Here is a 24,267-nt window from a genome sequence, read left to right on the forward strand (position 1 = left end):
ACTTACAGAGAGAGAGCCTCTCTGAAACAAAAGTGACAAACTTATCCAAGCTAAGATTGAGGTACAGGAGAAACAGGGCTGCCAGCAGCGTGATGAAATTTCAGCATCCCCTGTCCCCCAGCAAACAAACCTGTAATGTCTAATGCACAAATGTATTAAAAATACAATATCATAAAGGACAAAAAAAAAATCTGACTTCTGAATGCAAGTAGGGTGAAATTAAATGTGAAATACTTTGGTAGAACCCCAAAAGAGGTATGAAAGAAAAACAGTCTATGCTAGTAATATAGGGTGGCACCTCTCATCAAACTCATAAGCCTTGCCACTGACAGGTGCCTTGCCTGGAAGTGCCGCCTTAACTGGAAGTCTAGCAAGAGGACAGATATCTGGGAAGACTGGACTTCCGGTGTGGGGCACCTGTCAGTGGGCAATGCTTATGAGTTTGATGAGAGGTGCCACCCTATATATATAGCTATCTTAAGATCAGCAATTTGTTGTGACAGCAGAGAAGATTACATATCATAGAATCATAGAGTTGGGAAGAACCCCAAGGGCCATCCAGCCCAACCCCCTGCCATGCAGGAAATCCAAATCAAAGCATCCCCAACAGATGGCCATCCAGCCTCTGTTTAAAGACTCCAAGGAGGAAGACTCACTACACTCCGAGGAAGTGTGTTCCACCGTCGGACATCCCTTACTGTCAGGAAGTTCCTCCTAATGTTGAGGTGGAATCTCTTCTCCTGCAGCTTGCATCCATTGCTCCGGGTCTTAGTCTCTGGAGCAGCAGAAAACAAGCTTGCTCCCTCCTCAATATGACATCCCTGCAATATTTAACAGGGCTATAATATCACCTCTTAACCTTCTTTTCTCAGGCTAAACAGGCCAGCGCCCTAATCGTTCTTATGGACATGGTTTCCAGACCCTTCACCATTTTAGTCACCCTCCTTTGGACACGCTCCAGTTTCTCAACATCCAGATGGTGACCAGAAATCAAAATGGAAAAAGAAAGGAGAGGGTGGGCTGGCAGGTGGATGGGATGAGGGTATGATTAGTGACCACTGGTGGCATGCCCATGTGCTTGTGCACATGTATTTGGGACAGAACGCACACAAAAAATGATGTGGATCAAGTTGTACCCACAAAGGCCCCGTTTTGGAAGGTCTGTCCTTACAGAAGAAGAGGGGGCAATATGGACTGCCCATATTTGTTCAGCCTGTTGTGGGAGCCAGTGGTGCGATCAGCAGGTTTTCCCTGTAGATCAGGAAAACCTGGAGGTACGATTGGCTTTTCTTCTCTGTCTGCTCAGCACCTTAGGTTTTATTTCAGCAGTCACAGCAGAGCATGAGGCAGGATCATGAGAAACATCATAAATTAGCACTTGAACCATGTGATATTCTGCCTCTGCTGTTTAGTGACACTGCCTTCTCTGTAGCTATGAAAGTAATTAAAAGTTACAATGCAAAATAAGTCAAATTACCCATTGTAATGTTACTATAGTAAGGTGGCTTGAAGGCACATACATACAAACATAGCAAGATAACATAATTATATGTTTGTTATTAAGAGAAAGGAATTAGTTACAATAAATGTGTTTGTAATTAGTTAGTTCCAAGTTTTGGCTCCTGGTCATATAAACTACCCTTGCCAAAAAAAGAAAGAAAGAAAGAAAGAAAGAAAGAAAGAGATAGAGAGTGCATTTTCAAATGAAATACCTAATTTATAAAATGCATTTATAAAATAAATCTTAATTTATTTTGTAAAAGCGTTAGGAGCAGAGCACATGAACAACATCCATGCAGCTGTGTAACAAAGGGGCTGAAGGCTCTTAAAACAATTGCAGCGAGTGCCGGGTGTGAGCGGGTTTAGTTGAGTTGAAACTTCATGTGGAATTCAAATGCTAGCTTAGGGAACACCCCCATTTCACTCACAGGAGGACAGAACAGACATTCACTGCTGGCAATAATGTGGCTCCTTATTCATTTCTCATTCATTAGCTGTCATTTTGCTGCACTCCCGTAACAAATGTCTAAATAGGAGCAGAGAAAAGAACTGCCACATCAGACAAATGCTGCCTCTGTCACAAAAGTTCTCCTTGAAAATGAGACAGACATTCCAGTTGGAGCAGTTGTGGAGAAAAGAAAGCAGCAGGAGGTGGGGGGGAACTTCATTCTTTGCCTGCTCTCCCCAGCAAATAAACATCTAATTTAAAAGAGATTGTGGCAATCTAAAATTTAGCTAGGTTTCAGCAAACAAAAAGAAATTTCAAGAAGGGCATCTGCTTCTGGGCCTCTGGACAGATTTTGTAGTTTTAAATTAATTTCACCACCCTGAAATGTTTTGATTCTCTTGGTCTGTCTCTTGAGACTGTAAGAAACAAAAAAGCAACAGGGAAAACTGGTTCTTGACAAAGTGTTATCAAATGTACTATCTTTTAAAAAAAAGGAAAAATGCACTCGCCACATACTTCTATGGCCCAACCAATTAAAGATTTTTTAACTTAATTAACTGTCCTGTATTGACTGAAGGATCAATTAATAGACCACAAATATTACAGTATCTCAGAGTTAATGATATTTGGTGGGTAGTTAATTTTAGCTGTTTTCTTGGCAGAAATAACAAAGACAAAGACATTCATTGTTGGGGAAATTATCTGCAAACCATTGCCCAATACAAAACAACTTTATTACAGATCGTTTGCAAGTGTAGAAGCAAAACCTACACCCTTTCACCACAAACAGAGAGGATTAAAATCCACAGGTTGGATTTTCTGTGAAAGGGGGTGATTGTGTTGTCAAAAGCTTCTTACAGTTATCTGAATCAGTTGTGCGATTTCTAAATGGATACCATATTCCTCTTTCTCTTGTAAGTGACTCAAGTTTTTTTAGACAAAAGTAGAAAGAGCATTCCAGTGTTCAGTATAATACTGAAAGAAATGCAGTCGACTTAATATTTTAATTGCTTTTTTGTATATATTGTAGGTCTTTATTTACTAGTTTTCAACAATAGAGTTGAAATAAAATAAACAGATCACATCACAAGGACATTCTGAGGCATCCCAGAAGCATAATTAACTTCCTGCTTCTTGGTTTTTCCCTGAAATTTCAATTAGCTTTGGTTCTCTTTGCTACCTGTCCCCATGTGCCCTAAACGGCTGTGGAGTGTTGGTGTTGTATTGCTTAGCAGCTGCTGCGTTCTGTTCAAGAAGCAGCTTAATTTTAATGTGATGTGGAATGATTCTTTCCTAGGTTTATGTAATGTGGTTGGAGGCATGACTTTGGACCTTATCACACGTGGGGGGGTTTGCAGCTCAGATCCGCAGTCACTCCTGTTCTAGGAACGTGAAGTGTGATGTTTTTCACACCAGATCCAGAGTCACTCCTGTCTAGCAATGCGAATTAAGGTTAAAATGTGATGTTTTAACACACCTGGTTGCCTTTCTGTTGCCCTTCTGAATTGAGGGGGAAGCGAAGTCAGTTCTATTCCAAGCAAGTCACATGGTGTGGATTCAAGCAAAGCAGAGTGAGTGCACATTGTATTACCACACCGGAGGGTCCAACAATTCGAACTGGCATCCTTGTGCATGCTCAGTGGGGCTCTGGACGCTGTCCTTTTTCCCTGCCCCCTCCTTAGCTGTCATCCTTCATGGAGTGAAGAAGCAGTTGCTGGGGGTTGCTGGGGCCAGGATTGGGATGCAGGAGAAAGCAGAGGATGATGGGATAGGTCACTGGGGGTCGCTAGGGCCAGGACTGGGATGCAGGAGCAGTCAGAGGATGATGGGATAGGTTGCTGGAGGTCACTGGGGCCAGGATTGGGATGCAGGAGAAGGCAGAGGATGATGGGATAGGTCACTGGGGGTCGCTGAGGCCAAGATTGGGATGCAGGAGAAGGCAGAGGATGATGGGATAGGTCACTGGGGCTGGGGCCAAGATTGGGATGCAGGAGAAGGCAGGGGATGATGGGGATGATGGGATAGGTCGCTGTGAGTCGCTGGGGCCAGGACTGGGATGCAGCAGAAGGCAGGGGATGATGGGATGGGTGGCAGGGTGGCAGAGGGGGTGAGATGGGGTGAAGGGGGAGGAGGGGAATGACGGAGAAGGACGCAGGGGGCCAAGGGGGGGCGACATCGGAGTGGTTTCCACACCAGACCAATTCAAAGTGAAATCGAAGTGAGCTTGAATGCAAATTCTGTGAAGTCACTTTTTTTCTGAATTCATCAAAATGAGGAGTCACTTTGGAATCACTTCGGAAGCCCCACGGAAGGGGCTCCCATAGAAAGGAATCGCGTCTGATAACACATTCACATTATGATGTGAATGCACATCATTGGAAGTGCAGTCACGTCGGAAATGACCTGCAAAAGCTCTAAAAATCTCCGTGTGATAAACCTCCTTGTCCCTATAATAGCAGATTATACAGGGTATATGTTTATGCTGGTTTAGTGGTGGTTCCCTGGCCCTGAGGAACCCTGGCAACTTGTGAGAAGGTCTTAGAATTTCTAATATAGGCATCTCAATATCTTTCCCAAACTGAAAGGTAAATGTAAAGGTATCCCCTTTGGCATGACTGTCTAGTCGTGTGCAACTGTGGCAGGTGGTGCTCATCTCTATTACTAAGCCAAGGGAGCTGGCGTGGTCAAAGATAACTCCATGGTCATGTGGCCAGCATGACTAAATGTGGATGCGCCCAGAACACTGTTACCTTCCCATCAAAGTGGTACCTATTTATCTACTTGCACTTTTACATACATTTTAACTGCCAGGTTGGCAGAAGCTGGGATTAGTGACAGGAGCTCACTCTGTCGTGCGACACTTGGGTCTTAAACAGCTGGCGACCCTGCGGTTGTCAGAATCAACAGCTTAACTGCTAAGCTACTGTGTCCCCATACTATAGCACTGGATGATTAATCTGATTAAATAGGTAGGCATCCAGTGTAACTATGGCCCCATACAGACAGACCAAAATAAGGCTGCTTTGGGTCACTTTGGAGGTATGCTGTTTCAATGATGCATGCATCCTAAGAGTCCGGAAGCTGCGCCAAAGCCATGCTCTAGTCCTTAGGACTGGATCTGAGCTATCACTTGAATCGTGGGGTGCAACTAATCCCCTTGGACCTTCTCTCCTATTGACCAAGACTCTAAAGAAAAATAATACATTTTCATGGATCATATATTTACAATGGAAGGATGTTTTACTTTTCCTGCATGATGACTTATAACAAAGCTCTATGGATATTCCATAGTGATTTCTTCTCTTCACCTGTAAAGGATGAGTAAACCTTTGTTCAGCCTAGGCCCTTTTATATTATTTTTCCATGCATATGCTGAATGCTGGTCCTACTTCCAGTCTCCACACACTTGTCAGATGTGTCAAAGGGCCTTTTATGGATGTAAAGGGTGCATGCGTTGGACTTGTTTACATGTGTAGGAATTCTTATTGCAAAGGGTCCCCACTCATGCGCCTTTGCTTGTGTAGATGTACAGCCCCTTGAACACAAGGAGATTGGGTGGGCAGCAGGCACAATCTCCTCTCCCTCAAAGCTCCCAATTGAATATATGGAAAAGCAGTGAATAGGAAATTTCCTGTGTGGAATATCTGAGACGCTGTGGATGTGGTTCTGAAATAGAGATACATGGAGCAGGAGAAAAAGTTTAGCAACAGTATTATTTCAGAACTTGCATTGTGTAACTACAGTAGAATGAATTTCAGGTCTCTTTCTTTTCCCTAGGCAAGGTATCTCATCAGAGGAACTTGGAAATCAGAAGATAATTACTAATGATAGTTTTCATTTTCAGTCTATAGTGTAGCAAATCCTCTTTTTCTAGCTGCAATCTACGGATTGATTCTTCCTTCCTTCTTTCTTTCCTGTTTTGAAATGTCAAGCAGAAGTAAAATTGGAAATGAAATCTTCAACTGAGGTAAAACAGTATTGCAGTCAGTAGAGATATATCCAAGGACCAGTTTGAATCTCATTTTTCTTATGTAGCAGGAAGCATGACACAGTCAAGAAAAGAGACACTCTTCATGAAAAGAGAATTTGGGATCTTAGGTCAGTGTGCTTGTAGTCAGCTGAATTTGTGTTTGTTGCAAAAATTTTGACATCAAAAGGGGGTTGTGCTGGAGCCAAGCTAACAAAAAACCATCCACTGGCAACTCTGAAACTGGCAGCTGTTTGGATTACTGGAGTCGAGTTTTGTAGTCAGTGGAGTTAAAGCAGGAGATTATGATTTATTTATTTTTTAAAAAAATATTTTAAATTAATTTTCCTAATATGCCCAAACTGACATATAATGATACTATTGTGAAATCTCGCAACACAAAGTCATCAGTTAAGCCACAATCGTAATATCAATAGCAATCCCCCCAAACCCAAAAGACAGATTTTGATGAGGTTTTTTCTATAGCTGAGATGCAATGGATCTGAAAACTACAATGTAGTGGGTCCCACGGTAACACCATTTTCAAAAGACAGGGCTCTTTATAAAGTGCAAGACACTCTTGAAGGTCATTTGACCATTCAGGGTTTTATAGATAACAACTTTGCATTGTGCTTGAAAGATAAAGCCAATGCAATTGGGACAATACAGGAAACCATCCATAAATGCTTCTAGTGTTTGTTTTTTCTGCTTTTGGCAATGTGTTTTCATTTTCCCAGGGGCACAGGTGTATTAGACTGTTGTAGCAGAAACAACAAAGAGTTCTGTGGCACCATAAAAACTAGTAAATTTACTATAACATGAGTTTTTGTAGTGTAATTTTGAGGTGTATGATTGTGGACTGTGTGGTGTGGCCATTTAAGTTTTGGACTGGTACCTGGGAGATACACATTCTAGATCCTATTGAGCCAAGAACTACATTGAGACACTTACATTCTAACCTACTTCACAGAGTTGTTTTCTGAATAAAATAGAGAAGAGGAGGACCACATAATCCAGCCTAAGAGGAAAGATAGGATAAAAATGCAACCTGATGATGATGATGATATAGTAATGTATATTTTGTGCTCTATAGTTGACTTAATGGAGAGCCAGCATGATGCAGTGGCTTCGGTATTGGGCTAGGTTTGAAAATCCCACTCAGTTCCTGCTACAGAGAGGAGGAGGAGAGAGGTAGCTGGGCAGCCATTATGAGTGGGAGAGTGTGCTTGTTGCTGAGAGGGTGGAGCTTCAGTGAGTCACATCTGTGAGTCACTGGGGGGCGGCGCTAGAAGACTAGCTCTATATCATTCCTCCCAGAGCCGCGCACCGTCTTTTTTATCCAAGGAGATCTACAGCAGAGGTTGAGTTGCTTGAGCTCACTGCCAGAAATTGGCGAAATATCCTAGGCTTGAACATTGGTGTTTTCCGGAGGATTTTTTTTTAGGAGGAAGCCCACAGTCCTGTTCCAGTAATTTCTTAAGACTTTTCAGTATGGACACTGACGGAACCACTGCAGTCACCTGCAACACTTGTGGGATGTTTGCCTTCTTGCCTACAAATGTGGAGAACTTCACATGCACCAAGTGCAAGTTAGTAGCACTCTTGGAGGAGAATGTACAGCAGCTGGAGTCCAGAGTAGCTACACTTCAGCATATTAGGGAGCAAGAGGATTTCCTGGACACAACAGAACTAACAATCTTGGATGAGTACCACACAGAGGAAGATGCTGGGGCAGAGGAGGTCACTTCACATACACAGGAGGCAGACAGCTGGAGGAATGTCACACAGAGAAGTAGGCCAAGAAGGGATTGTTCTGGGAGCTTGCAGCTAGAGGATCGATTCGAAGCTCTTTCCCTTATCAAGGGGGATGAAGAAGAGCAGCATGGACAGACTTCAGGGACAGAGCGGGGGAGCCTGAGAGTCCCACCCAAGGGAACAGTCGCTGCTAAGCTTCGGAGGAGGCGTGTGGTCATAGTGGGGGACTCCTTGCTGAGGGGTACAGAAGCAGTGATATGTAGGCCTGACAGGATGTCTTGAGAGGTGTATTGTCTCCCTGGGGCAAAGATCCGCGATGTGACAGAGAGGCTGACAAGACTGGTCAAGCCTACTGACCAATATCCCTTCCTTTTGGTCCATGTGGGAACCAATGATACCACAAGACACAGCCTTCAGAACATCAGAAGGGATTACGAGGCGCTTGGTAGGAAGCTGAAAGGAATGGATGCACAGGTTGTCCTCTTGTCTCTTCTGCCAGTCGAAGGGCAAGGTCCAGGAAGGGAGAGGATGTGAACAACTGGCTCCGCAGATGGTGCCTCCAAGAATGATTTGGATTCTTTGATCATGGGCTGCGGTTCCATGAGGAGGGACTTCTTGCAACGGACGGGTTGCATCTCCCGCCAGATGGAAGAAATGTTTTGCCAACAGTCTCAAGAACTTGATCAGGAGGGCTTTAAACTGAGTTCCGTGGGGGAGGGAGACAATATTAAGGAAGGCGAAAGGGATGGAGAAAACATCTGATGTACATTAAAGTGATATACAGGAAACAAGACAAATAGTGCAAGGACCCAACAGTGGGAGGCAAAAAAACTTGCACAGGCAGCAAGTAAAGGGGACCCATGGTCTGCGATGTCTCTACACTAATGCACAGAGCATGGGAAATAAGCAAGATGAACTTGAACTCCTAGTACAACAAAGCAAATATGATATAATAGGCATCACTGAAACCTGGTAGGATGAGTCTCATGATTAGAATGTGGAAATAGAGGGGTATAACATTTTCAAGAGAAATAGGCCAAACAGGAAAGGAGGAGGAATAGCACTACCGTATATACTCGACTATAAGTTGAGAAATTTTTGCCCCCAAATGGTCCCCAAAATCCTGGGGTAGATGTATACAAGGGTCAGTGGGGTCCTCTGACCAAGCGCCCAGGTGGGGCGATGCTGGGAAGGGCACGCGTTCGCCCCTCGCAGCCTTCTCTCCAGCCAGGCTCCTTCCTCCTAAGAAGGCAGCCTGGCTAGAGAGACGCTGATTGTCCCAGAGCCTCTCCCCAGCTGGGTTGCCCCTTTAAGACTGACCCTCAATTTATCCACGGGTCATATAAAAACCCCATTTCTGCTCCCAAAAGTTGACCTCGACTAATACATGAGGTCGACTTATACACAAGTATATACGGTATATGTCAGATATATTTACACCAATGAAGAGAACCAGGACATCAGTCATGGAAGCCAGGTGGAGAGCATCTGGATAAAAATTAAAGGGGAGGGAAACAACAAGGATGTTATGGTGGGAGTCTCCTACAGACCCCCAAGTCAGATGGAGGAATTGGATGATGCCTTTCTAGAACAGATGACCAAACACTCAGAAAGGAGAGATGTAGTAGTGATAGGTGACTTCAACTATCATGATATTTGCTGGAAGTCAAACTCAGCCAAATCCTCAAGGTCTAGCAAATTCCTCACTTGTCTGGATGACAATTTCATTGTCCAAAAGGTGGAAGAGGCAACAAGGGGATCAGCTATTTTGGATCTGATCCTAACCAACAAGGATGACTTGGTTAATGGGCTGCAAGTGGTGGGATCATTAGGTGGAAGTGATTATGTTCTCCTGGATGGAATGGAAAGGGGAAGCCAGGCATAGTGAGACACGCATTCTAGACTTTAGGAAAGCTGATTTCAGTAAACTTAGAGAAGTGTTGAGGGTGATCCTGTGGTAAGAAATACTGAAAGATAAGGGAGTTCAGGACGGATGGGACTTTCTCAAAAGGGAGATACTGAAGGCACAATTTCAAACAGTTCCGGGGGGGGGATGGGAGGTGTCTCAAGAAACCAGGATGGATGACTAAGGAACTTTCAACTGAGCTAAGTTTTAAATGAAACATGTGTAAGAAATGGAAAAAGGGGGAAATCATGAAAAAGGAATTCAAAGAAATAGCAGGCATGTGTAGGGGTTAAGTCAGAAAAGTTAAAGTGCAGAATGAACTCAGGCTTACTAGAGAGGTTAAGAACAATAAAAAGGTCTTTTCTGGATATGTCCGCAGGAGAAGGAAGAAGAAGGAAACGGTAGGACCACTGCATGGAGAAGATGGCAAAATGCTAACAGAAGACAGAGAAAAGGCAGAATTACTCAACACCTTCTTTGCCTCAGTCTTCTCAGAAAAGGAAAAGAGTGCTCAACCTGAGGATAAAGGAGCAGAGGACAGAATAGGGGAATTTAAGCACAGAATAAGTAAAGAGATAGTACAGGAATATCTTGTTAATCTAAATGAATTTAAGTCTCCAGGACCAGAAGAACTACTTCCAGGGGTATTAAAAGAACTGGCTAATGTAATATCGGAGCCATTAGCAATAATCTTTGAGAACTCCTGGAAAACAGGAGAAATCCCATTAGACTGGAGGACGGCAAACGTCCCCATCTTCAAAAAGGGGAAAAAGAGGATCCCAACAATTATCATCCAGTTATTCTGACATCTATACCAGGAAAGATTCTAGAGCAGATCATTAAACAGAAAGTCTGTGAACATCTAGATGGCAATTCCATAATCACAAAAAGTCAACATGGGTTTCAGAGAAACAAGTCATGCCAGACAAATTTAATCTCTTTCTTTCATAAATTTACTAGCTTGGTAGATGAAGGGAATGCTGTGGATATAGTATATCTTGATTTCAGTAAGGCCTTAGACAAGGTTTCCCATGACATTCTTGCAAACAAGCTTAAGTCTGGGATAGACAAGGTAACTGTTACATGGATTTGTAACTGGTTGACCAGCCGAACCCAAAGGGTGCTCAACAATGGCTCCTTTTCATCCTGGAGAGAAGTGACCAGTGGGGTCCCACAGGGCTCTGTCCTGGGGCCAATGCTGTTCAACATCTTTATCAATGACCTGGATGACAGAATTGGAGGCATACTCATCAAATTTGCAGATGACACCAAATTAGGAGGAGTAGCTAATGCTCCAGAGGACAGGATCAAAATTCAAAATAACCTGAATAGACTAGAAAGCTGGGCCAAAACTAATAAAATGAGATTCAACACGGAGAAATGTAAGGTACTGCACTTAGGGCAGAAAAATAAAATGCACAGATATAGGATTATGGGGACACCTGGCTGAATGAAACTACATGTGAAAGGGATCTTGGAATCCAAGTAGACCACAAGTTGAACATGAGTCAACAGTGTGATGCGGCAGCTAAAAAGGCCAATGCAATTTTAGGCTGCATCAATAAAAGTATAGTGTCTAGATCAAGAGAAGTAATAGTGCCACTGTATTCTGCTTTGGTCAGGCCCCACCTGGAATATTGTGTCCAGTTCTGGGTGCCACAATTCAGAAAGGACATTGAGAAACTGGAGTGTGTCCAAAGAAGGGCGACTAAAATGGTGAAGGGTCTGGAAACCATGTCCTATGAGGAACGACTTAGGGAGCTGGGGATGTTTAGCCTGGAAAAGAGAAGGTTAAGAGGTGATATGATAGCCCTGTTGAAATATTTTAAGGGATGTCATATTGAGGAGGGAGCAAGCTTGTTTTCTGCTGCTCCAGAGACTAGGACCCGGAGCAATGGATGCAAGCTACAGGAAAAGAGATTCCAGCTCAACATTAGGAGGAACTTCCTGACAGTAAGGGCTGTTCGACAGTGGAACAAACTCCCTCGGAGTGTAGTAGAGTCTCCTTCCTTGAAGATCTTTAAGCATGCCTATCTGTTGGGGATGCTTTGATTTGGATTTCCTGCATGGCAGGGGTTGGACTGGATGGCCCTTGCAGTCTCTTCCAAATCTATTATTCTATGATTCTATGAAATCATGGGCGAGTCACCCTATCTCTGCCTCAGAGGAAAGCAACAGCAAACCTCCTCTCAATAAATCTTGCCAAGAAAACATCATGATAGGTGCACCTTAGGGTTGCCATGAGTCAGAAATTACTTGAAGGCACATGTCAAAGTTTATTTCATCAGGTGCATGAAGTGTATTCTGGGTAACACTTGATAACAGCTGATGAAACAGATCAGAGCCCATGAAAGGCAATACTATACAGTCAGCCCTCTATATCCACGCATTCTGCACCCACGGATTCAACCATCTATGACTTGAAAATATTCCCCCCAAAATGCCAAAAAGCAAACCATGATTTTGCCCTTTTTAAATATAAAAGACTCAATTTTAATACGCCATTGTATATAATGGGACTTGAGTATCCATGGATTTTGTTATCTACTGGGATGTGTGTGTGTCCTGGAACCAAACCCTTATGGATATCAAGGGCCCCCTCTGTTCGCTTTTGTTAGGTCTTAATCCAGTTGATAATCCCAAATAGAGCAGATCCATTGAAGTGTTCCATCTGTGGCATCACTTGGGTGTCACTGGTGTCACCCCAGTATGTAGGATTGCCATATCCCGCCGGGGGGCGGGACAATCCCGGTTTGGGCGGTGCCAACCAGGTCCCGGTCCGGTTTGGCGCCCAAACCGGGAAGGCCCCGCCCACCGCGGCCACCTCAGCCCCCGCGGCGGCACCAAGGCCTTGCTGAGGCCTGGGAAGGCTCTCTGCGGTTGGAGCTCCAGCCGCGGAGACGCTCCCTTCCGGGCTCCAGCAAGGCCTTCGAGGAGGCTCCGTGGTCGGAGCTCTGGCCGCGGGGTCCTCAAGGCCTCCGCGAGGCAAGGGAGGAGGAGCAGGCTGCTTCCCCTTGCGGCGATCGCCGCGATGAGGGGCGGCCCCTGCTTCCTTCCCGGCCTGGGAGCCGGCCGAGGCTTCTTCCCAGGCCAGGAGGAGGAGGAGCAGGCCGCGATGAGGAGCAGCCTCCGCCTCTTTCCCGGCCTGGGAGCTGGCCTAGGCTCCCTCTCAGGCCGGGAGGAGGAGGAGGAGGGCAAGGTTTAAAAATCTAGGACTTTTTTTTTTAAATTTCCTAGCCAGGAAATTTTTTTAAAAATGTCCTACATTTTCAAACCTTGTCCTACATTTGTCCTGGTTTCGAGGTCCTCCAGTATGGCAACCCTACCAGTATGGCAACCCATGGTGTCACCCTCATAGATCTCTGGGATGAGGGTGTGGAAGGAGAGGAGGATCTCCTCCTCCTGCTGCTGCTGCTGCTGCTACCTCCCAGCTGAAACAGCAAAGACAGCATGCCTCCCAGCAGGTTCTTGAATCTCCACCCTCAAGGAATGAGGAAATCACAGCAAAAAACCTGCCCCCCTCCGAAGATAATGGTGGAAAGGAGCCAAACAGATTGGAAGGGGGAGGTTGCAGGATGGAGGAGCAGTGATAAAGGTCTGTAGCTTCACCCCTGTCCTCATCTCCTCAAAAAGGAGGTGATATGCCAAGAAGAGTCCCCTCTTTCTTTCCAGGGAAGGGGCCTTGGGATGCCTCACTGCTGCCCAATGTCACTGCCTCTAATGGTGTCACCCAGTGCAATCCGCACCCCTTAGTGATGCATTATTCCTCAGAGGTTACTCTAGCTGAGGATATAGGACTGTTGGATATATTTTCATATATCTACTGACACCAGTGTAACAACTCATGTTCAAATTAATGCCTCCGACAAAATAAATTCTATTTTTTTTCCATTTCATATTTTGGTTTCCCTGGACACTTCTTGTGTCTCTCTGTTTGATTTTGAAGATGCTTTAGTTGGTAATTCTCTTAGGGCATTCACAGGACCTGTTTTACTTCTTTAAAGTTAAATGGAAATGTAGGGAAAGCTGCATATAACTATCTAAAGGAGATGCATGCTTCCCTCCCCCCCCCCCCCCCCCGCCATAACCATATGATTTTCTGCTTCTTTTCCTTTAATTGGTTTTTAAAACTATTCTAGGAAAGTTTTAAGAGCCGTGTCTGTAAGTCCCTTTCTGCTGGAGTTTTACCATAAAGTCTTTGTAAGCACAATATGGCTTGAAAACACTCTCCAAAGTAAAATATCCCACATGCTGCCAAAGGGTTTCCACCCACTCCTTCAGGCATGAAAATACTCCTACAACCAGGATTGTGTTCATATTGAGAAGCCTAATGTTGTTTTTCCAGGAGCAGAGAAGGCACTACTGATTCTACTATCTTTAGATCAGTATAGCACTGAATACTGTATAAAATGCAGAAAAGGCTGAAAGCTGCAGTTGCAACAGAGATGCTCTTCTCCCTGTTGAAGTTCAGTACCATTTCCTACACAGATATAAGACTGCTTTCTTCATTACCATTTTCCTGTTCTTTTAAAGGGAAAGCAACTAGCATGAAAATAACCATTCTTCTAAAATCTAGCGGTTTAATTCTTATTTGCTCAATGATGAGTGATTTAAACAATTGATTATTGAAGCCATCCAACATTTTTATGAAGACAACTCTACCCCAGAAATGGCAGAGGCCCTTCTTTGGGACACGTTGAAAGCAGTCCTACGAGGCCTATTTATTAAAGAAGGGGCCCGCCGAAAACGCTTACAAGAAGCAAAGCGAGGGTCATTCCTGAATGAGATAATAGAATTAACACACCTGCATAAGAGTTCACAAGACAAGTCTGACCTGGCACTCTTGCTCCAGAAAAAGGTTCTCTTGGAAGAGATTGATTCCTATCAAGTTCAGAAAGCCATATTTCACATAAAAGCCAGGCTCTATGAATTTGGTAATAAGGATTCCAAATTAATGGCAAGAATAGTTTTGTTTTGTTTTTTAAAGGCAGAGAGGAGGTTAACTCCATGCATTTGGTCTTCAGAGGATAAAATTTATAATACTCAATTAAAATTTTTAGAATAATTTCGTAATGTCTATGTTAAATTGTACTCTTCCGATCAAGTAAGCGATTAGGAAAATACCCAATTTGTTAAGTCCCTAAATATTAAAAAAAACTCACAGAACACCATACTGCCACTCTTAACAAAACCACCATTACCAAGGAATTAGATAATGCCCTCAAACGAACCCGGCTACGGAAATCCCCGGATGGCTTTGCAGGAGAATTTTATAAACTCCTTAAAGACTGCCTTAGTCCACATTTAGTAGCGTTACTAAATGAGATTTTGTTGAAAGGAAAAGTACCAAATAGTTGGAAAATTTCTAGAATCATGCCGATCCCTAAAACTAATGAACTGTCACCGCTTGTGCAATCCTTTCGGCCGATTGCACTAATTAATCGAGATACCAAATTGCTCTCTTCCATTTTAGCTGCCAGATTGAATGGTTTCATCACTGACTATATCCATCCGAACCAAATTGGGTTTATGCCTGGGTGTAAACTGTCAGGTGCCATCAGGAGAACATTAGACATTATACATTACGCCTCAAGGGAAGGTACACAGCTGGCACTTGTCTCACTCGATGCCCTTAAAGCATTCGATATGGTTGAATGGCCCTATCTCTTTGCCTTGCTTAGGGAATCTAGGTGGGTTATAGACCACCATAAAGAACGCGCTTCGTGCGTACTAGGGTTAGGAAGGGCCATATTAGGGTTAGGAAGGGTCTTACCTTCCTCACGGCCCTTCTTCCTAGTACCTGCCCATCCACATGATTCTTTCAAGGAGATTGATAAAGTATTGAAACAGTTTGGCAGGTTCTCTGGGTTCCAAATAAATTATCAAAAATCTAGGATGCTTTGTCTCAATGCAACTCTTGAAACCCAGCACTCTTGGGAGGGACTAACACACATACAAACCAACCCCTCAGGTCTAAAGTATCTAGGGGTCATCATCACAAGAGATATCGCTCAACTTATCCCTCGCAATTATAATCAAATCACTAAGTGGATTAAATCAAAACTGGCCCATTGGAGGTCACTTCATTTCTCCCTTTTAGGCAATGTTGCTTTAGTTAAATCTTTCATTCTGCCAAAACTATTGTTTCTCTTTCAAATGATTCCTTTGAGACCACCAAACTCATACTTTAAATGATGGAACAAGTTAATGGACTACCTAGTTTTTAATGGGAAATGCCCATGCTTCTCAAAAGCAGTCAAGCATTCTAAAACAAGATATGGAGGGTTATCAATTCCAAAACTTGATCTTTACTTTGAAGCTTCTCAGCTAAGTCAGATCACCCAGTTGATTAGCAGAAATAGTCTGACCAATTGGATAGACATTGAAGTTAACACTGCATCCCCTGCTACCTTTGATCAGTTGTTGTTTTTTTGCAGAATCTATATATAAATTCACTAAAATTTGTAATAACACTTTTTTGCTCACTGCCTTGGTTTTGTGGAAGAAACTGAGACATCTCTTGGCTCCCTACCCTTCCCCTTTACAGCCTTTTCTTACTCACCCTCTTTTCTGGGAGGATTATGGCCTGTATACTGTTAGGGACCTGTTCCACAATGGGACAACTATCACAATGGAGCAACTAATCGGTACTCTGGGCTCTGGTCATCAGAACTGGTATCAAATAATACAGATACAATTATTCTTAAAGAAACTGGTTCAGATACAGGAATATCCTCACCCACTTCCTTTTTTTGAAAACATGTGCGTCTCTCCGGCTATATATTTTAAAGGCAAAATAGCATGCATATATAATTGTCTGCTAGAAGAAACATTTGGGAACCCAACGCTTCACAAGGCAGGATGGGAAGCAGAACTTTCCCTTTCAATTGATAGTGAGACCTGGGAAAATATATGGACTCATTTACCATTTAAAACTAGGTCCATTGCCATTAAAGAGAACACCATCAAGTTGGTCCATCAATGGTACCTCACCCCAGTCCAATTGGCTCGTATGTCCACAATGCTAATCCAAAATGCTGGAGGGGTTGTGAAGGTAGGGGAACCTTTGTACATATGTGGTTGGATTGTCCCTTAGTGCATGAGTATTGGACAGAAATTTTACAACCGATTTCCAAGATCACTAAACAAAGTATACAATTATCCCTACTCCTGTTCTCCATTTTTATCAATGAAAATGAAGCCCTGCAGCATAAAGAACTTATTAGTCTACTTCTGGCTGTTGCCAGGCTTGAGATAGCCAAGAACTGGAAAACTGGAAAGTTGAATATTGCGGGATGGAGGACTAGACTCTGAGACTTGTGGCTAATGGAGAAAATGGCAGATAATAACAACCGAGCGAGAGGCTTACACTCTGGATTGACCTTTCATAAGATTTGGCACCCATTTATTGAATACATCCAGCAAGATTTAGTCTCTAGACATCCCCCAATTTTGGCTAAATTTTTATGGAAAGATGTCTTTCAGGATCCCTGAACACACTTTTTATCTATAACTTTTTAGTGTTTAGTTCCTGGAAGCTTCCCCTCCCTTGCCATGAACTTTCCCCATATCAATAGAGGCCTCCAAGAACACTTACACAGTTGAATGTTTTAATGTTTTTACAGTTTTTAATGCTTTTAAACTATGACTGTTTAATCCTGTATTAACATTGGGAATGGGGGGTGGGTATAGAGGTTGTTTTCTTCTAGGATTTTATTGTAACATTCATGTATTTTACTGTTGTAACCCACCCAGATTCTCTGTGATAGGGCGGGTTAGAAATAATTGGGGGTGGGGGGTGGGAGGGAAAGTAACACATAGCTTTCCTTATTTGTTTACTCCTAACTGAGCAGCACATACAAACCATGGCAAAAGTCCTGGTGAAAAATAAAGATGATCTCTGAGTTTTATGAACCAGTATTCCCTATGATCGGACACGACTTGACAACCTTGTCAGTGGGGAATGCCTTTATCTTTACCTTTATTCATTTGGGCACCTCATTTCATCCCTCTCTGTCTCTGTTCTTTGGCCTTCCATAGTTTTTCAGCCTTGGAATCCTCTCTGGATCCATTTCAGAGGTGCAAATTTCATACTGAGGCAAGGGCTAGGATAAAATGTTCATCATCTGGTGGTACATGCAATTTTCCTGTGAGATTTAGACATGGCAGCTGTTGTTCATGCTTTCCGTGGCCTTGAAGCTTTGACTGCTCGGTTATGCTCTGTATATAGTAGAATGTAGCACTCTTATCTCCTGCTGGAACTACATTGCTTAAAACACATCATACCAGTGCTCTGGAAACCACTGGCTATCAGTGGCTTTCCAGTCACAACTTCTGATGCTTTGGTGCTTTGAACCAGAACAAAAACTGCTCTAAAGTGACCTGGAAACACTTTCAGCAAGGAAAGGTAGGGAAGGGAGGCTTCCAAACACAATAATGCAAGTCCCTTTCTTGTGAAGATTTACTACACATTGAACCTCCTGTAAAAGCACTGCAAGCGTTTATTGGATTGTTTATCTTCATAATTTTTTTAGAATTGTGCATCTGCTTTCAAGCTGCAAATGGCAATAAATATTTGGGGCCACTTACATTGTGCATGTACAGAAGAAGAAAAAGCCAAAATTATACCACCTGATTGTATTATGCAAATTGAAGAAATTATTTAGGTCACTGTAGCAGCAGAATTTGTCATGGAAGGAGAAATTTCTTATGCATGAACTGGAATTTAGAATCTTGCAGGCTGAGATTGTGAGCTACAGATAAAAATAACAGACAAATAAATAAATAAATATGATAATATGAACAATATAGCATTCATATACATATTTCTTGAAGATCCAAAATGTTTTAAATGCATTATATCAAATAATCTGCATCACAACTCTGTCTGGAAGACCACTGTTTTGTTTTTTATCATCATTTTGCAAACTGAGATGAAAAGAAGGTAGAAGGTGAGACAGCGGTCTTGTCTTCACAGGTCAATTACACCGGCTTCCCTCACCCAAACTATGACTTGTCCACATGAAGCAGGGCCAAAACCCCAATTCTAGTGCAGACTGTCTTCACAAGGGAAGGTCAGTTCTGCACTGAATCTGCTCTGTTCCTGGCTGAACTGGTGTAAAAAATGCTCACATTTTGTTCCAGGTTTTGCTGGAAAATACTCAATAGCAATGCTATGTGATCGATTATGAGTGCCTTCTTTCTGACCTCAGAGGGAGTGACTTGTGCCAGCAGTGGCATTACCTGGCAGTACAGCAGGACCGGTGTGTAGACAGCTGCCTGGTGTTGCTCCAAATTGAAGAGGTTACAGGAGGTATCTAGAGACAGAATACTCTTGGAACAACCTGGAGTATTCTGGCAGGTGTAGACAAGCCCAGAATAGCTGGTTTAAATACACCTTGTGAGTTTAGGATGTGCATGAACTTTATGATCAGGCTTCACGCCTCAGTTGGTTATTCTGAGTGCTGTGTGGGAAGCAGGGGTTTGGACTCACTCTGAACAGCTCCTAAGAGATTTCCTTTATGTGGCCTTAAATCTAGTTAAGGGGGGCTGCAAAGAAGGCAAGTCCTTCTGTGAACAATTTGTTATAGTGTTGGTAACAAATTGAATAAATAAATAATGTTAGCAAGGAGGAAGATGCCTGTACTGCAGCCACTCACTCACAAACCACAAGATTGTGAGTTCAATACCAGCCAGGGTCTCCGGGTCGACTCAGCCTGGCATCCTTCCATAGGTCGCTAAAATGAGTACCCAGCTTGTTGGGGGCAATTAGCTTATATTTTTGTAAACCACTTAGTATAAAAATATACTTGCTATTGCTATTGTACATCTCTCCAAGTTCTGAGGCCAACTAGCATTTTATATTGCAAAAACAGTAACAATTTAAGTCTCCCTCTCTGTGTGTGTGTGTGTGTGTGTGTGTATCAATTTACTAATTAAATTAGACACATGTGCACTGTCTCCAAAGTACCAAGCATCCAGTGAGCTGCCAGTACAGAACTTGATTGCAGAACTCTTCTGCTGAGCTGCTTATCTGTATTGCATCATTTGGATGCCCTAAATAAATAAAAATACAAAATAGAAACAATTGCAATATAGAAATTATGCTACAAAGAATTTACCCTTTTGTTTCCTTCCCAAATACACAAGTGAAAATACCACTAACTTATTCAAGATAGGCCTCCTCCTTAGCCTTGGCACCTGCAGCTTTTCTCCAGCCCTCCCTCTCTTCCTGAACTTAAACAGCAAGCGAGTACAGCTCCTTCCTTAGGGGTCCCCGGGCCAAACCAATACTCATAAGGGTTACACCTTCAAGTTGACTCCGATTTATGTTCACTCTGTGTATGGTTTTTCTAGCAATATGTATTCAGAGGAGATTTGCCATTGCCTTCCTCTGAGGCTGAAAGAAAGTGACTTGTCGACAGTCACCAAGTCAGTTTCCTTGGCTGAACACGGATTTGAACCCTAGTCTCCCAGAATCTTAGTCCCACCCTCAAGCCACTATATCCAAGCAAAATGTGGGATAGAAAAGTTTTAGTACAGTTGATCTCTGAAATGCTTAGCTTTGCTGTCAATAATTTTGTGTGTGTGTATGAGAGAGAAAGAGAGAGAGAGTTAACTTTAATGAGCAAATTCCTTCTTTTTCAACATTTAAAAAAGCATATTTGCCTTCTGATGTAGTTAAATGTTTTTTTAAAAAACCTCTTTTGTATATACAAGAGATAGCATGACTGCCAGCTTTTCTTATTTCCCAGCCAAATCGCAGCAGATTTAATGTGTGTTTCTGTTGCATATTTGTCACTTTACCATCTTGGAAGGGTTATGTGGAGTATATTTTTACTGCCTAGGCAAACATTCATACTGCTCAAATGAATATGTTTTCCTGCAAATTCCATGTCTTCCAATTCTGTACACAGAATTACCTCCTCTGGTTATCTCTGCAGATGGTAAGGCAGTCAGTTATATAAAATACTTCAACAGGAGAAGAAGAATATGAGCTCTCCCCAAATAGATTAATTGCTCAGTGTGGCATTTGCACCACTGCAACTGTGAATATGGAGGAGCATCCCTGTCTACGGTCTCAAATCACTACTTGTTGAACAGCTGTTGAACACTGTAGAATTTGTGGGTTCTAGACTGGATAAACAATGTTTTTCTTATCCTTAGTAGATTTATTTGTAGGGGCGAAACTGAAAAATATGAGTACTTCTATATCAATTGCATTATTTAATGCAAAGAATATGTACCCACAAAATTGTTCAGTGCGTGTATGAGCAATTAACAAACATGAATGAAAAATATAACATGAGTAAAACATTTCAGCTTCTGCCTTTTTCATTGCTAAAGATGAAAATTTAATATATACAAATCAACGAATTGATCAATAACTCGTTTTTTTAAAATATATCACCTTTCTCCACATTAAAGGAGGACCAGGTTTGGAATTCAAAAACAACCAATCAGCTAGAATTACAGGGAAAAACAATATGATACATAAAGTAAGACTGTAATCCTATATGTGCTAACTTAGCGGCTAGTTTCTGTAAATCATTTTTTAAATGTTATGACCAGTTGTGTTTTGGCTGACCTTTTAATTCCAAGAGAACTGCAAAGTAAAAACAATAGCAAACCATGGTTAGGACTGGAACTCCAATTTCTTCCCTGCAGAAAAGGTTCTTCTCAGCTTTTGCCAATTGCTTTTGCAAAGGAACCAGGTGCTGCCTTTTGAGATAGTCCCTTTAATGATGCATATTTATAGACTTTATGGAAGTAAGACTATAGTGAAGAAAACACAGTCTCTTTATTTCACCTTTTGCTCTTCTCCTGGCCTTTCAAGTTCTTTCTGTGTCAATTCCAGAATAGAGGAAGTCAGACCATGTCACAAAAGGATATATGACGGCCAACAGTACCAAAAGCTGTTGAAAAGTCATTTCCCTTGCCTAATACCTAAGACAGGACATCCAACAAGGTGACTAAGGTTGTTTCCATTCAGAAGAAAGCCACTTTACTCAAAATACAAAATCTGGTAATCATCTCCCTTCAAGTTATCTGTTGATGTATGGCGACTCCATGCATTTCATAGGGTTTTCCTAAGCAAGGAATCGTAAGAGGTGGTTTTGCCAGTTTCTTCCTCTGAAATATTGCCTACAGCTCCTGATATTCATTGGTGGTTTAGGCTGGTAAAATGTTCACAGTAGGTCAGCACTCTGAGGCTGTATTGCCCCCTTCACCCCACAAAATGATTCTGCTGGACAACATTGTGCCAGTCTGTAGGAGAGTATAATGTTTACAGAGTTGGTCTGACAAGCCAGCTTCTATCTAGTTGGGATAAACAGCTAAAATAAAGAGACTAAACAGAGGCATTGTTTGGTGAGGCAGTTAAACACCAACAAGAGAAATGCCTTGGACAAATATACAGCTGGTCATAGACCAAAATAAAGATTTGATTGATTGATTGATTGATTGACTGGAAAGTACCAATTTGAAGGATTCCAGACACTGACGATGTTATAAAGATGTTAGAAAAGAAAGGAAGGGAATATTGAAAGGTATTCTTGTAAGCAAGACAGGAGATATAATGAGTCTGTTATGACTCAGGGAAGGAAACAAGATCAAACAAGAACTGCAGGCAAACTTGTGTGTGTAACCAAATACCACCCAAAAAGCACAAAATGCTGACAGGACTTTGGCAAAGGAAAGTGTAGGGATTGTCTTGGAAGTACAAGAAAGTGACACACTCAGTATAATCAGCATTTTATGACCTAAAATCGCATAGCTCACTTTTGACAAGGGAATAAATGCTGTCCTCACCTAGGGCTTATTTTTGTATAATAAATATGAAATGACTACTTGCTGTTTCAGGAAAAACCAGAAGTCTTGCTGGGATGATTTCTTTTCCCACCAAACTGCATTACTGTTTGCTGGGAAAATTAAGACTCTTACCCCGTTGTTGTCATGTTCATTGCTATTAGCATCTGGAAAGCAGTTATGCAATTGTCACAGGTTCTGTTGGCTATAACCCATATAACAAATATTCCCTGCAGCTACCCATGCTAGGTGTATCAAGACCTGCTCCAGCGGAAGGATACTCATTTTGTCTGTGCTGTGAGCTATATATGGCAGGTTCCCCTTACTACAGCAGGCTGAACAATACTGGTTTTTGTAAACACACACAAACACACACACACACACACACAGCCTGTGCTAGCAGAGTTGTCCTAATACAGAAAGGCTGTATGTATGCCACAAAGCTGTCTATTGTCTGTAACGTCTGGGATATGCACTTCACAATTAAGTGCTTGTGGATAGGGGACACAGCTCAGTGCTTTGCATGCAAAAGACCCCAGATTCACTCCCTAGCACCTCCAACAGAATTGGGAAAGAACCCTGTCAAAAATCCTGGAGAACCAGTTGCAGTCAGTGTGCACAGGTAAGCCAACAGACTGGATGGCCTAATCAAGTATAAGCTGGGGAAGACACCTATGTGCACATTTGGTGTCAGCTGACTTTGAGTTGACCTCAACTCATGGTGACCAGTGGTGTCACTTGGTGTGCATGGGAAGTGTGCGGACCACACCAGGTGACACCAAGAAAATGGGTAATTTCTGGTTGGACCCTCCTCCCTGTTCCCAGCTGCTCTAGGATGCATGAGACAGAGGAGGAGGAGGAGGAGCGTGAGCGCACATGGGCCCTTCCTAGCTGCTCCATCCAGGGCTTCTTCTCCAGGGAAAAAGCCTGGAAGGGAGCAGCTGGGAAGGCCACATGTGGGCTTTCTCCCTGGAGAAAGCGCCCCTTTCCCTGCTCTGTGCTGCTTACAGCTTGGGACTGTGAAGTATGGGGCATCCTTTTGGCCTCACCCCTAGGAAGACTTTCTCTCATTCCCACCACCTTTACAGGCCTGTTTGGTGAGGATAAAAGAAAGAGCCTTTTCTATGGCTGTTCCGAGACTGTGGAAAATCCTTCCATGGCAAATCCAGGTGGCACTCTCCCTGCACTTTCTGCTTTGAGTTTTAAATTATACAGCAGTAGTGTATGTGTGAAATATATTGTTAGTAATTATGTTTTAAATGTATTTTAACTGATATAACCATGATATATTGCTCTTTAATTCTTTTTAACTTTTGCAAAATAAAATTTTAGTTTAAGCTTGTTTTATACTCCTGGAAGTTTTGCTTGGATCCTGTCTTGGCAGCAAGGCAGGATATAAATTCAATAAAGAAATAAATTCAAAAATGTTTTTTAATTTTTTTTAATTAAAAAAAATAAATTAAATATATCTATATTTAGATTCTAAATGATGAAAAATTCAGCTACCTATGACAGAAAGAATGCTCTGTGTAACGTAAGGGCCTTTTGTGGAGGTCAGGGTGTCCTTAGGTTACATTTGTGCTTGATTACTGCCGCCTAAATACTTTCCCTAGACTTTATCTGTAATGTTCCCGTCCAGAGGTGGTATTTGTTTAAGAGAAAATAACACTGATTGGATTTAAATATCACCCCAGGAAAAAATCAGTCAAAACAGCTAGCTAGACAGTTGTTTCCCAAGAAGCATCCTAGGTAAAATTATGGCACAAATCCCCTTCCTCTTGATACCTTTGTGCTAGATTTGCAGCCATGCAGTGCCACAATTCTGGCACTTTGTTCAGCAGCCAAGGCCTGTAGCTTGACAGATAAGTAATGTTCTGCTCATGT

The sequence above is a fragment of the Sceloporus undulatus genome, chromosome 7 (assembly GCF_019175285.1).
Source record: "Sceloporus undulatus isolate JIND9_A2432 ecotype Alabama chromosome 7, SceUnd_v1.1, whole genome shotgun sequence".
NCBI classification, from domain to species: domain Eukaryota; kingdom Metazoa; phylum Chordata; class Lepidosauria; order Squamata; family Phrynosomatidae; genus Sceloporus; species Sceloporus undulatus.